This window comes from Primulina huaijiensis, chromosome 9 (assembly GCF_012295235.1).
Source record: "Primulina huaijiensis isolate GDHJ02 chromosome 9, ASM1229523v2, whole genome shotgun sequence".
Lineage (NCBI taxonomy): Eukaryota > Viridiplantae > Streptophyta > Magnoliopsida > Lamiales > Gesneriaceae > Primulina > Primulina huaijiensis.
In genome coordinates this window covers 6936396-6950777 of record NC_133314.1, presented here as the reverse complement: position 1 = coordinate 6950777, position 14382 = coordinate 6936396, and the positions used below count along the sequence as shown (strand labels likewise).

At 34.2% G+C, this 14382-nt stretch overlaps 1 non-coding gene across 1 annotated transcript; it reads left to right on the top strand.

Annotated features, from left to right (window-relative positions):
- The first annotated feature begins 937 nt into the window (after positions 1-937).
- On the top strand, positions 938-1046 carry LOC140985457 (small nucleolar RNA R71). The gene has a single exon (XR_012176776.1). It is a non-coding gene; the product is annotated as a small nucleolar RNA R71 (small nucleolar RNA).
- Positions 1047-14382: the final 13336 nt, after the last annotated feature.

The following is a 14382-nucleotide window of genomic DNA, read 5'->3' as shown; positions in this document are numbered from 1 at the left end:
CCTCCTCTTCGCAAGTTATGGGTTCCACTTCCTTACCCTTTGGAGTTGATTTATCATCATCTTCACAAGGTTCAAGAATGGATTTTTCCACAACCTTACCACTTCGAAGGGTAATAACAGATTTTACCTGATCCATCGGTTGAGTTCCAGAAGTTCCAGTTTGTGAATGATGATCCTTGGGATTAAGCTGTGGTTGTGAAGGAAATTTACCTTTTTCATGAACATTAAGTGCAGATGCAAATTTAGCAAGAGTATCTTTCAAATCTGTCATGGTTTGAGCAGTTTGAGTATTGATAGACTCTTACTTTGCAATGAAAGAATTCAATATATCTTCCAAATTCCTTTTAGGTGGAGGAACATAAGGTGCATAATTTTGAAAATTTTGTTGATTTTGGAAATGTGGTTATGAAAATTGTGCAGCATTATCATTCCTCCAACTAAAATTTGGATGATTTCGCCAACCTGGATTGTAACTTTGAGAAATGGTTCAAAATTTGGCCTTTTGAAATTGTTTAAAACATTGGCTTGTTCATGGAGACATTCTTTAAAAGAAGGCAAAGTGAGACAATCTTTTGTAGAATGACCACTTGTATCACAGATGTGACATGCAATTTCTTGAACAGATTTTAATTGACCATTCTTTTTCAATTCAAGTGCCTCAACTTTTCTTGCCAAAGAGGTAAATCTAGCTTGAAGATCATGTTCATTTCTGAGAGTGTACATACCTCTACCAGATGTAGGAGATTGAATCTTGTTTGATGGTTCGATTGTACCTATAGTGTCCCAATTTTGAGCATTTTCAGCTAATGAATCGAGATACTCAATTGCCTCATTTTGATCTTTATCTTCAAATGTTCCATTACACATAAATTCAACCATTTGCCTATCTTTAGGTGTTAAGCCTTCATAAAATTGAGAAACAACTCTCCAAATTTCAAAACCATGATGTGGACAAAGATTAAGCAATTCTTTATATCTATCCCAACATTGATAAAAAGTTTCTCCTTGTTTTTGAGTGAAAGTGGTGATTTGCATTTTGAAAGAATTTGTTCTATGAGATGGAAATTTTTTTTTCACAAATTGTTGTTGCAATTCATCCTATGTTCGAATGGATCCCGATCTAATATTTTGTATCCAATTTTTAGCTTTATATTTTAAAGAAAAAGGAAAAAGCTTAAATCGAATGGTGTTCATGCTACAATTTAGATCATTATATGTGTTGCACACTTCTTCAAAGTCTCGTAAATGCATGTATGTATTTTCAGAATCTAAACCATGAAAATTGGGTAAAAGTTGTATAATACAAGGCTAAAAATTGAAATGAGATGCATCGGGGGAAAAACTAGACATGAAGGTGCACTAGTACGTGTAGGATTCATGTGATCTCTAAGTGTTCTTCGTCTATCATGATCATGTTGAGATTGAATTTCATCTTCATTTTCTTGGATGGGTTCTTCTGCCATGTTTTGTAAAAATAAAGGGTTATTTCGAATGAGTCGACTACTAAGTGTACGTGACCAAATGCTCATGCAAATGCAAATAAAAATGAAAAAAAATAAAAACACACAAAAGCAATAAAAATTCAAATAAAGAAAAATAAACTATAAACACAATTAAATAGACTTGAAATTAAATTATACTTCCCCTCCCAAGAGCAGGTTGTCCACAAGTAGTATAATTTGGTGAGTCCGATATCGTATCCACAGGGAAGCTAAGGTAATTACAAGTCCACTACAATGTCTTTTTATTTTGTTTTTGTTTTTGTTTCTTTTTAATTTTAATTGTTTGAATCTTTAATGGGTAAATTTTAATTGTTCAAATTTTAATTTAAGTAGTTGAGATTAAAAGATCCACTCTTGGTATTTTAATAAAGTTAACATTAACGAACAATATTGAAATCCACTTAATAAAATGGTTCCAATATATTAAATAATCATATTTATATTATGTTATAAATTATTATCTTATAAGTATATAATATATACCAAAACTTATAAATGTAGTCAAGTATTTATTGTGCTATATATATATGTAAACACTAAATCAAGGTTCCCACTTTAAATGGTTGGTAAAAGCAAACTAACATTTAAATGGTTCCAAGAATTTAGTGTAACATATAGCAACAATAAATCAAAACTCCCACTTATAAGTAGGGTATAAAAAAGCTTAAAAAAATAAATATAACATAAACATTAAATAATGATTAAATAATATAAAACATAGATTCTTACCTTTTAATAACCTTATTATCATGCCAAGAGTTTCACCTTATCATCTCAAATTTAGGAAGTTAGCTATTCATTATTCAAAAAGTAAAACTTTGAATATGAAATTAACATGATAATTGTATTAAAATGAATAAAGGAAAAATATAGAGAGAAATATTATGAACTCAAAGGTTTGTTCATAGAATGAGGGATATCTCAATACATTACAATGCACCCCTATTTATAGCTAAATTTGGGGAGACAACCACAAATAAAATATTATTGTTTTACACATAAGTCTTCATTGGTGTTCCAAGATATTATATTATATTACACATCACTTTTGAAAATCTTCCCATCCAATTTTGCTTCTCCACATAAAATAAAACATGTGGATAATTGAGTTGTCTAGTTCTGGTATTTTTTTCAAACCATTTGACCCAGAAATTTGAGATATATTGCCAACATACTCTAGCATAGTACAACTGCCACTCTTTTGGTAACTTTATTTGTTGCTTAATTTGATCCCTATTGTTAGAAGTTTTTTATCTCATGCTTGTCAACAATATTGTAGATATTATAATCAACTTTCTACAGGTCCAAGAATCATCTTAATCCCATTTGCAACGCCCAGTTTATTCTTGTTTTATCAAACCTGTAAAAAATAGTAAAAACTTGTAATTACACAACAACTTATATTTTATACAATTTATTATAAAACATATAATATTTAAACATTTAATAAAACAAAAACTATATATTTATATTATAAAAAATTTAATTAATGTACAATTTTTATGTTTATCAAGAGGCTTAGCTGAAAGCCTCTCTGTCACCCAAGATGTAATCAGCAAGAGAATTGACTTTGTGGAGACATCTGTTTCCCGAAAGATAGACTTGATGCAAATCACTATGCTGAATGCAGTAGCAGATGTAGCCACTTCTGTTAAAGTACTGTCAACTGATGTTAAAAGATTATCTCTCAGAATGGAGGCGTTTGACAAAAAAGGGGAATAGAGACCTAAGCTACAACCATTCATTTACTTGTACATGGAATCACTTATACAGATTACTTCATTCTTTCATTGTACGAATCTGTACACGAAAGTTATTATTTTATCTACAACCAATTTGAAGGATGTTTATAAGCGTAACTGATCAGTTATCATCTGCTTAGTGTTGTCAAACACCAAAAAGGGGGAAATTGTTGGAAACTTAATTTCGGCTGTTTGACAAACAATTTATCTACGGAACCAACTGATAAAATACTCGTATTAAGCAACTGAAGTATCACGAGAAGTATCTAGGCAACTGAATCCAGCTGAACTGAACTTTCAAAGTTAACTAACTGATCAGTTGAACCTAACTGGATTCCTGAAGACAGCTGACTGATCAGTTGGAAACTGATCAGTTGATTCACTCAGCGCAAGCTTATCAGCTACTTTCATCAGCTGATCGCTCAGCCTTAACACGTCATCAAATGAAAGGGATGTTCAACCGACATCAGTACAAGCAGACTGCAACTTGTAGTGGAACGTCGCATTTCAGAATCTACAGTGTACGATTGTCAGAAGAATATCGACGTGGCAAATCAACGGATATAAAATTCAAATATTATATCAAGTTACCGTTGGAAGAGAAGCCTATAAATAGGCGAACAGAGCAGCTGAAGAAATACACAAGAACTACTATTCTACTCAAGTTGTTACTCTGCTGAAATCAAAAGCTCACTCTCTTACTAAGTTTTATCTGTAGCATTCAAGGCTACCATCTTTGAGCTTGTTAGCATACTGTAATCTCTGCTATATTATTAAGTTGTGCTAAGATCAGTCACGAACTAAGAGTTTCAGTTGTGGCATTGATGAGACCAAACTGAAGTGGGTCAGTACAAAAAGTGTATTCGATCAAAGTCTTTTAGTAGAAATCCTATCTTCGTGATAGAAGGGGTCACGTAGGAGTTATTCCATTCTCCGAACATCCAGAAACAAATCGCGTGTTTTTACTTCAGTTACCTTTTGCTTTAGTTATTCTATCTTTCATTCAGTTTACTTCCGCAACTGTTTTTTTTAGTTAAACTGATTGTCATTGATTTACGAAATATTTAGTTTCAGTTTATCATTAAAACTGAACTCAACATTCAAAAAACGAACATAATCTGTGAGTGTTTATTCAACCCCCCCTTATAAACATATTTCATTTATTAACCGATCCTTTCAAATTTTTCTTGCATGCATGGCTAAGTCTTAAAATAAATTACTAACATGTTAAGTTACAATTTCTTAAATAAAATATTCCTAGATTAATTTATCCCAATTGGTTACACATTTTAATTTAGGCTTTTAGTTAAATATTAGACATGAGAGAATTACTTACTAGCTTAAGTCCAATTAATTAAATAAAATCTTAAAACATTCCCTATCATTAAAATAAATTATTCATTGGCTTAAATTAAATTTAGGAATATTTTTTTATTATAAATTTTTATCTCAATACTCCAACTCCAGTCCGGCCTCGCTTATTTAACCGAAAAGATAAAACTAAACTTCTGTGTAAAATAAATGATCATGACTTAACCAAAATGAATTTAACCCTCATGCATAAAAAAATCATTTTAATTTAAATAATAGTCATTATGCATGGCTTATACGTAATCTGATTTATCGGGCTCTACATTATTGATTCACAAAAGGGCTGCCATGGTATGGCTATTAGGAGGATCGATTTACAGTGAGTTTAATGATTCTTAGATGCACAACTAATGGCTGGAAAGGAAGGATGGAAGGGCTGCACGTTTTAGGGACCAAAAGGGCAAGGGTTTGCGGTTTTTAAAGAAAATTAGGAAGGGGCCACGCGGGGTTCTTTCTAGGAGAGGGGCTGGGCTCGTGAGGGTCCTAGCATCGATCCATGGTGGTCCACGCATGGCTGGAGAGGATAGGAAAGCTAGGCGCACGGTTAGCCGCACTAGACTAGGCCCCACTCAAGGAAAGGAAGGTTCACGCATGTCCTCGTGCATGGGCTGTATAGGCTGGTCCAGTAGGTTTCTAAGGGTTTGGTCTAGGTCCTAGGATGGTAAGTTAGGGTCTCGTTGGGTTGATTAAGGGCTATGATCGAAAAACTTGCAGAAATTTTTAGTGGGATCCTAGGCTATTCTATTGGTCTTGAATGGATTGATTTGGGATAAAAAGGGTTATTTAGGTGTTAATAAGCTATTGTTAAAGTTTGGTAGAGTTTGGTTAAATTTCGAATTAATTCGGGTTATGAGTGTATTTCGAATTAATTCGGGTTATGAATTTAGTCGAGGAGCTTAAGTTTACGTCTAAAAAATATTTATGAGTGTATTTTAAGGTGTTATGATAAGTTTGGATGGATTCAGGTCGTCGTTTTTAGATCCAAGGGTAAATTGGGAAAGTTAGGGTTCCAGGGGCAAAACGGTTATTTTATACCTGAAAATTGTTAGACGTCTTGACAGTGTTTTGATTTCTGTAATGAATGTTAAAAGGTTTATTTTGAAAGATTGTGGAGTTTTATGATGGAAAACGATAAATGCTAAAAAATGTGTCGCTTGCTTGGTTTAAAAGAAAAAAAAATGATATTTATGCATGAATTTTTATAAATGATTGCTATGATGAAAGGTTTTAAAGGAGATGATTTGATTGTGACTAATACGAATACGAATACGAAATGATATGATGACACGTAAGGTCAAGGCTCATTTGACGGGTGAGAGTGTCGCTGATGTCGCTATCGCCTGGTACCATGGCAATTCGTAAGATTGGTAAATCGACCAATATCTGATACGAAAGTCACAATTAATGATCTGAATTCAATAAAAGGAAACATATATGTATATGATGAAAGGATTTAAAGTTTATGCATATTCATGAAAAGCTATCTTATTAAAAGTATTTTCACTGTGGTATGTAGATGTATACATATTACTTATTATAACTGTTAAGGTTTGCTGAGTCATTAGACTCATTAAGTGTGAATGATGCAGGTGAGGATGTTTATGATGATATTGGAGGACTTGATGGTTGAACTGGTTGGACTGATGGTGCACATAACTCGAGGACCGATGCTATTTTTCCGCACTACTATGATATTACAGTACTTTAAAGATTTTATGATTTTTATGCTTTTGAGTTGTTTTGAGAGGATTTAAGATATTTATGCTCTTTTGAAAATACTAGTTTAGGTTCTGGGTTGACGGTTTACGATTTTATGTTTTGCACCGCGTTTTGGATTGTGAGCAAAATAGTTGGTTGAGTTATTTTAAAAAGTACAAAAGTATATATATATATATATACATATATTTATCCAAAAGTTTAAAGAAAAAAATTTCTCTATTATATTTTAAAGAAAAACGAGTAGTAGACGTTTCAGTTGTTATTAGAGCAATGTTTTTGCAAAAGGTTGTGCCACCGTCAGTTCCGGAAAGCACAGTCGTCAAGTCTCAAGTCAGTAAGCTTAAATGGTTTAAATGATTTTAATGATGACACATGTATGCTTACATGATTTATATGCTTAAGTTACATGTTTATATGCTTTTGAATGTTAATTGATATATATGTTTAAGTTGATCGATAAATGGTTCTCATAAGCTAAATGGTTAGAAGCTTAGATTTAAATGCATGCTGGTTAACTTGAGAATTTGAAAATTGTTCAAATATAATGCTTCCTAGGCGCGTACCTAGTACTGATAGGCAAGCCGATACTCATGAGGATCATAGAGAGAATGCACCCCCATCTCACAATGAGGATGCTGCTACACGTGTTCTAGAGGGTATGACACGTTTTTTTTTGTGCCTCTCATTGCGAGAGATGCTGCTGAGAAGTTGAGGCATTTCTTGGATGGCCTTCGACCTTGAAACGACCTTGTCATTTTTTTTAAATCATAAACTCAAAAATTATTAATAAAATAACTTAACATTTTCGTAAATCATAATAATGTGACATTTAAAATCGCAAGTGTACAAAAATATCCCTAAATCATCAACTAACCAAAAATCCTACGTCGACCTTTAAAAAGATCAACTAACATAAAATTAAAGCATAAAAATCTCTAATAAAATCATTAACAATAATCCTTTAAATCTTTTATCTATGAAGCTAGTGCGGAAACATAAAGGTCTCTCGGGAGTGTACTACTGCACTCGATCTACTCAAGCGTCAGCGCCTCCTCAAATCATCAAGTCCTGCATCATACAAACCTAGTGAGTCTAAAGACTCATCACGTTCTAAACATGAGTAGCAAATAATACATATACAATCACATTCATTTAAAAATCATACTTTTATTTAAAATAGCTTTTGAAAATAAATAAACCATTTAAAATAGCTTTTAAGCATAAATAAATCATATATCGTAAAATCGTAAAGCTTTAAATCATTTATTATTTTGGATGAAGTTTGATCCTTGAAAGGACTAGCTTTTATCCTTTGGTCGACTGATCAGTCTTCAGCTCCACATGGATCATGAGGGTGGGCACTAGGCTCCATCATGGAAATACGATCGTCGGGGTCCTCTGGGGCTTTGTCTCGTAACCGAGGTCCTTCTCTGGGGCCTTGTCCAGTAAACGAGATCCCTCTGAGGCCTTGGCCCTCACGATATCCCCACAAAATCATATATCATATATCATATCTTTTGTGACAGTCAATTCATATCTATCAAAATATTTTTCATTCTCTTTTTCTTTTAAAAGCATAAAATATCATAACTTTCGGAAAATAGCATTTTAAAAGTAAAAATTACACAGCTTTACCATAAATCATAAAATATCATATTCTCATCAAAATCATCATTTTGAATCATTTAACATGCATTATGATCCTTCGGGGCGCTGTCAAGATTTTACGTATTTCCCAAGTGTAAAATGACCGTTTTGCCCCTAGATGTAAAATTTATCGATTTTAATTTTTTCTTACTTTTAATGACATGTGCTTATCCCAAATAATTATTTAAGCTTATATCTAATTTTTCATAATTTTATTCATCTTAATTTAAGGCTTTTCAATTAATTTCCTAATTAACGATTCGTGGGGCGTTTAATTCCCGAATAATTTCAAAACTTAATATTTTGATCCCAAACTTTAAACATAGACTTTTTATTACCTAAACTACCCTTGTGAGTAATGAACCACACCCGTTGACCCATGGTTCCAATTTATGTTCTTATATTCTCGTTTTTGACCCTTGCATGAAAACACCGAGCCATCTCACGATTTACTTGAGCCACGCCCAAGCCACCTCAAGCCAAACCCAAGCCAACCCACCTGGACACCCTCCTGACCAACCCTGACCCTTAGAACCTAATCCTAGCTCGCGCACAGGTCCAGCGACCGAGCACAGAATTCTGCGCGTGAGCTTCCTCTTCACTAAGACTCCTAGCCAACTAGGAATCTTCCAGCCGAGCCACCACCAAGCCCACCTTACTCTAATAGACCCTGGACCATGCACAGATGCAACCAAGCCGAGCCCCAACAGCCCATGCACAGCAGTCGAGCATGAACCAAGTGCAAACCATACAAACCCTCGGTCCTCTCCTCTCTTGCCCTCGATTTCCAGCCTTGTTTTTCCGAAAAAATTTATCATGTTTTGTTTAAAAATCAACTTTAGTTGACAGCGTGTCCGTTGGGTTCATAAAGTTTTTCATATAAACGAAAAATCGTCGTATTTTTGAAAATATACGTTCTACCGTAAAAATAATCATACACCTATTTTTTCATGCATAAATAATTAAATAATGCATATTATGATTTGTATGATGTTTAAAAGAGTTTACAAAACGCGCCTTTGCGTTTATAACGCTCGAATAAACGATCGTTGGCGAAGGTGCGAAGTTGGACAATCGGACGACGAAGACTCCTTGATTTTATTCCTTCCCTTGATTTTGAAAATTATAGTGTGTGTGATGTGTGTTTTTGGCTGAATCAAGTGTTTTTGGGGTGAATAAACACTTGGTTTACTTATTTATAGATTTAATTTCATGCTAATGAGCTTTGGTTTTGGGCCTCCAAGCATAGGAGCAATTGGGCCAACTCCATTTGGTTAAATTGGACCCCATAACTCTTATTTAATTGAAATACAAAATTTTATAAAATTTACTTTTAAAAAATAATATTTTTTATCTTTTAAAAACTTCTTGTTTGTCTAAAACCGACTTCTCGGGAATAATCGAGCTCGACTCGTAAAATAATTCAAACTCTAACATTTTTAGAAAAATTAAATCATTTTTAGTCATATTAGGAAGCCTTGCAAATATTTAAGGAAAAATAAATGTTGGAAACTTAATTTGGTAGTTTGACAAATTGAGCGTAAAATATTGAACAAACTGATCAAGAAGACTGAAAAGAACTGATCTAAATTACGCAAACTATTGGTTTCCTAACTGAAGATTAGTGCGCAGAAAATCAACGGCAATTGAACTAAGCTAACTGAAGATTGTAGACGACTGGATGATCAGTTGGAACTGATCAGTTACTAACAATCAGCTTATCCTATCGGCTTTATCAAAATTGATAAAACAGTTGTACACGTCATCAGTTAAGGAATGTAGCTATCAACCGACAAATTGTACAAAAGCAGACTGCAACTTGTAGTGGGAACGCCGCATTTGAGCAAGGATATAGTGTACTACTGTTAGAAGAATGTTGACGTGGCAAAAACGGATATAAAGATTCAAGTCGCATTCATTGTTACCGTTGGAAGCAAAGCTTATAAATAGCCGAGAAGAGCAGCGGAGATACATGTAACTGTTCAATCAACCAAGTTGTTATTATGCTGAAATCTCTTCACAAGCTTTCTGTTCATATTCAAAAGATTTCAAAACTCACACTTAGCATATACATTCATAGCATTCAAGGCTATAATTTGAGCTTACAAGAACAAACATTTACTGTTGTATTATTCGATCTTTTAGAGATCAGTTGTGCTAAGTAGTTTCAGTTCAGTCGAGTACTGTAAACTGTATCGAAACTAAGAGTTTTAGTTTTGCATTGTTAAGTCTAAAACTGAAGTAGGTAAGTACAAGTCTTTGTATTGATCAAAGCCTTTTAGTGAATATCATATCTTCTAGAAAGAAGGGGTGACGTAGGAGTGATTGAAATATCTGAACATCCATAAATCTTTTGTGTCTTAATTTCAATTTTATTCTATCTGTTAGTCAGTTTATTTTCGCACTTTCTGTTGCGTGTTTTCTTGATTGCTCGCAAGCGCACGACGTCAAGTTATAGTAAAATGAAATTTTGAGTACGAGTGTCGATCCCACGAGGAGTGTGTATAAAAACGTATATCAGTGCTTGTAATTAAAATATTCTCGACTTTATCTAGAAAAATCAAATAAAAAGGTTGGTTTACTTGGAATTAATGAATCGCAAAATTATTAACTAATCACCAAACTGAGGAAAATATCTAGAGAAATGATTTCACTAAGTGTCCACGACAATTATGTTCAGTTCAATTTATATCCACGAATTCCAATCATTTAATAGCCAAGAATACTTACTTGTTTTATTCCCCATTTCCCAAGTGACGAATAAATTGTATCAATCTAACTTCGATTCAATTATTCCTAATCAAATCTAAGTTTAATTGATAAATGCAAACAATGCTCTTACCTAAGCCTCGCTAAAGTTATACGCCTTCCGAACGTTATAAACATTCAACGATGTGTTCTTAATGATCTATAATCCTAATCCCTCTCCCGAAGTATAGAATGAATCAGATAACATACAATTTATGGCCAGTAGATTGCAGTAGAATAAACACAAAGAAACACAATTAAATGAGAAGGAATTCAATCATATAAAAACCGAGTCAAATTATCGTATCCACAAAGCTACATCATCCTCTAGAATAGAAAATTAGTTCATGACGAAATCTAAATAAAAACAACGCATGTTCAAAGTTTTAGACATCGAAATACGAGAAAATATAAATACGAAAGAACAGATAACAAATCCGAAGTGTCGTCTCTATCCCAAAATTCGTCTTTCTTCATCTTTGTAATCGATCTTCGCGCTCTGGATCTTCGTCTCGTGTTAGCCCTTGCTCTCCTCTCTGTATTTTCTCCAAAAACGGCGTCTATCTCTCAAATTCTCCGAACTCCCCTTTTTTAAAGCCCACGAGAAACCTATTTAATTCTGAACAACGCATCGCGCGCATATGCGCGACCAAGAACGGCGCATATGCGCGCCTCTTTCTGTGTTGGGCGATCGTCTCTCGCGCATATGCGCGAAGTCCTCTGTTGTGCATCCGCAATTTCCTTGCGCGCGCATTTGCTTTCCTTGTGTCCTGCGCGCATATGCGCGACCTTGACTCGCGCATATGCGCGGGTCTCTCTGATTTTCCAGCTGGGCATCATCCCCAATTTCTTCTAAGTGCTCTTTTCGCCCTTTTTTACGCCCATGTAGTATCTTCAACTAAATTCCTGCAATCACACCAAAGATAACAAAAAACGCATAATTCCGCCCAAGAAAACTAACAATCTATATGAATTATAAGGATAATTTAAGTGCACAAAACGCACTTATCACTTTCATTAGTTAACTGATCGACATTGACAAACAAGATTCCCGAGCTCAGTTTATCACTAAACTGACTCATTATTCAAAAAGAGTGTAAAATTGTCAAGTATTTATTCAACCCCCCCTTCTAAACACTTCTTCACCTCCCAACCGACCCAATCAAGTGGTATCAGAGCAGTTGAATCTTGTTCCTGAATATTCCTATCTACAAACAGATTACCATGTTTTCTTTCAACAAAATCCCAATGTTTTCCAGAAAAGATTTTGATGATTGGAAGATTAGAATGCAGACTCATCTAGCTGCACAAGATGATGACATGTGGCACGTTATCACTGAAGGACCCATGAGAATACTGAAAGCAAACACTGTTGTTGCTATAACTGATGGTGCACCACACCGTATTGAAAAGTCTAGAGATGAATGGACAGATGAATACAAAATAAAAGCTAATCTAGACAATATGGCTAAAGACATCTTGTACAAAACGTTGGATAAAATCACTTTCAGCAAAATAAAGATGTGCAAGACTGCAAAAAAAATCTGGAAGAAGTTAATTCAGCTCTGCGAAGGCAATGAGCAAACCAAAAAAATAAACTCTCAGTTGCTGTTCAAAAGTTCAATAACATCAAGATGAAGACTGGAGAGTCGATGCACGAATCTGATGAAAGAATCAGCGACATAATAAACGAACTGAATGCACTTGGAAAGGTGTATTAAAACAAAGAAATCCCGCTGAAGGTAGTCAAAGATCTTCCCAAAGAATGGGATATGAAGACAATGGCAATGAGAGAATCAAAGGATCTAAATAAGGTCGAACTACATGATCTATTTGCTGATCTGAAGGCCTATGAGTTTGAGTTGCAAACAAGAGAAGGAGAACCTTCTACACCAGCAGCAACAATAGTTCTTAGTGCTGTAAAAATGGAACCAACTGGTTCAGTTGAGAAAACTGCTGATCAGTTAAGCAATGACGCAATGTCACTATTAGTCAAAAAATTTGGAAGATTCATGAGAAGAAATCAAGGCTCGTTTCAAAGACAATATCAGAGAAATAACACAAAAGAAGAACCAAATACTTGCTACAACTGTGGCAAAACTGGACACTTTATTGCTGATTGTCTTAAGCCAAAGAAAGACAGTCGAGGCTCAGCTGAAAAGGGAAAGAAATCATTTGAGCACAAGAGAAGAGCTAAGGATGATAAGAAAGCTGAAGAAAGTAAGTCCAAATTGGCAGAAACTGACAACGATGAATCAGAATCTGAGTGCTTGAGTAGCTCCAGCGTTGATAAGGAAGTCAAGTCTGATGGCTGATGACACAGAACTAGAATCAACCAGTGAACATGTATTTGATTTTAGTTCAACTAACTTTACACGTGATGAACTTATTTCTACATTACATGACATGGTCAACGAGTATCACAAGCTTGCTCTCTCTTTTGAGAAAGCCAAAGCAAAGCAAAATGATCACAATGACAATAAAACTTAAACTGATGAATCAGTTGAACTGTTGAGTCTTAAACGAGAGATTGTTGAGGTGAATTTTGAAAGAAGCAAGAATTAATCTATGATTCAGCAGTTAACGCTTGAGAATTCAAAGCAAACTGAGCTTATTCAAGCATGGAATAAATCATCAGTTACACTAAGTGAAATGCAAGATATGCAAAAATCAGTTACTGATAAAACTGGTTTAGGCTTTAGCAACCAAGATGAAACTTCTACCAGTGATATTCAACCAAAACTGAACGCAAAGGGAAATATATTCACTTTGTCAAATCAGTTGTGGTACAAGAACAAACTGAGCTGAGCAGACTATTTGAGTAGCACATTGAAAATAAGAACAAGGCTAAAAAGGTATGGAATTGTTTTATAGCTTCAAAATCTTCTAAAAACTAGTTGTGGTATAAAAGGTTGAACCACCTAATTTTTAAGTCTATTATTTATCAGAATAACCATGATCTTGTAACTGGTTTGCCCAAAATAGATTTTTCAAAAGATAAAATTTGCTCAGCATGTCAGTTTGGTAAACAAGTAAGATCTTCATTTAAAAACAAGGGTAGTAAATCATCCTCCAGATGCTTAGAACTGCTACATATGGATCTTTTTGGTCCTATACCATTAATGGGTTTAGCGGGAATGAAATACACCTTGGTGATCGTTGATGATTTTTCAAGATTTACTTGGGTTATCCTTCTTAAATCAAAATACCAAACTGCTGCACAACTGATTAAGGTTTTCCAAAGATTATTAAATGAAAAATCAGTTGGTAATGACAAAATAAGGTCCGATCGAGGGATTGAATTCATCAATCAAAATCTTTCACAATTTTTAGAAAATACTGGGATCAAGCATGAGCTCTCAACAGCTAGGACACCTCAGCAAAATGGTATAGCTGAGAGAAGAAATCGAACCCTGAAAGAGACTGCTAGAACAATGCTTGCTGATTCTGGTATTTCTTAGAGGTTGTGGGCAGAAGCAGTAAACACTGCATGTTACACTCAGAAAAGATAAATGATTAATAAAAATCATTTAAAAACTTTTGATGCTAAATCTGCAGAGTGAATATTTCTTGGTTATTCATCAGTTAGTAAAGCTTATAGAGTATTTAACAAATGCACTTTGAATGTCGAATAGTCAATTCATGTTGTATTT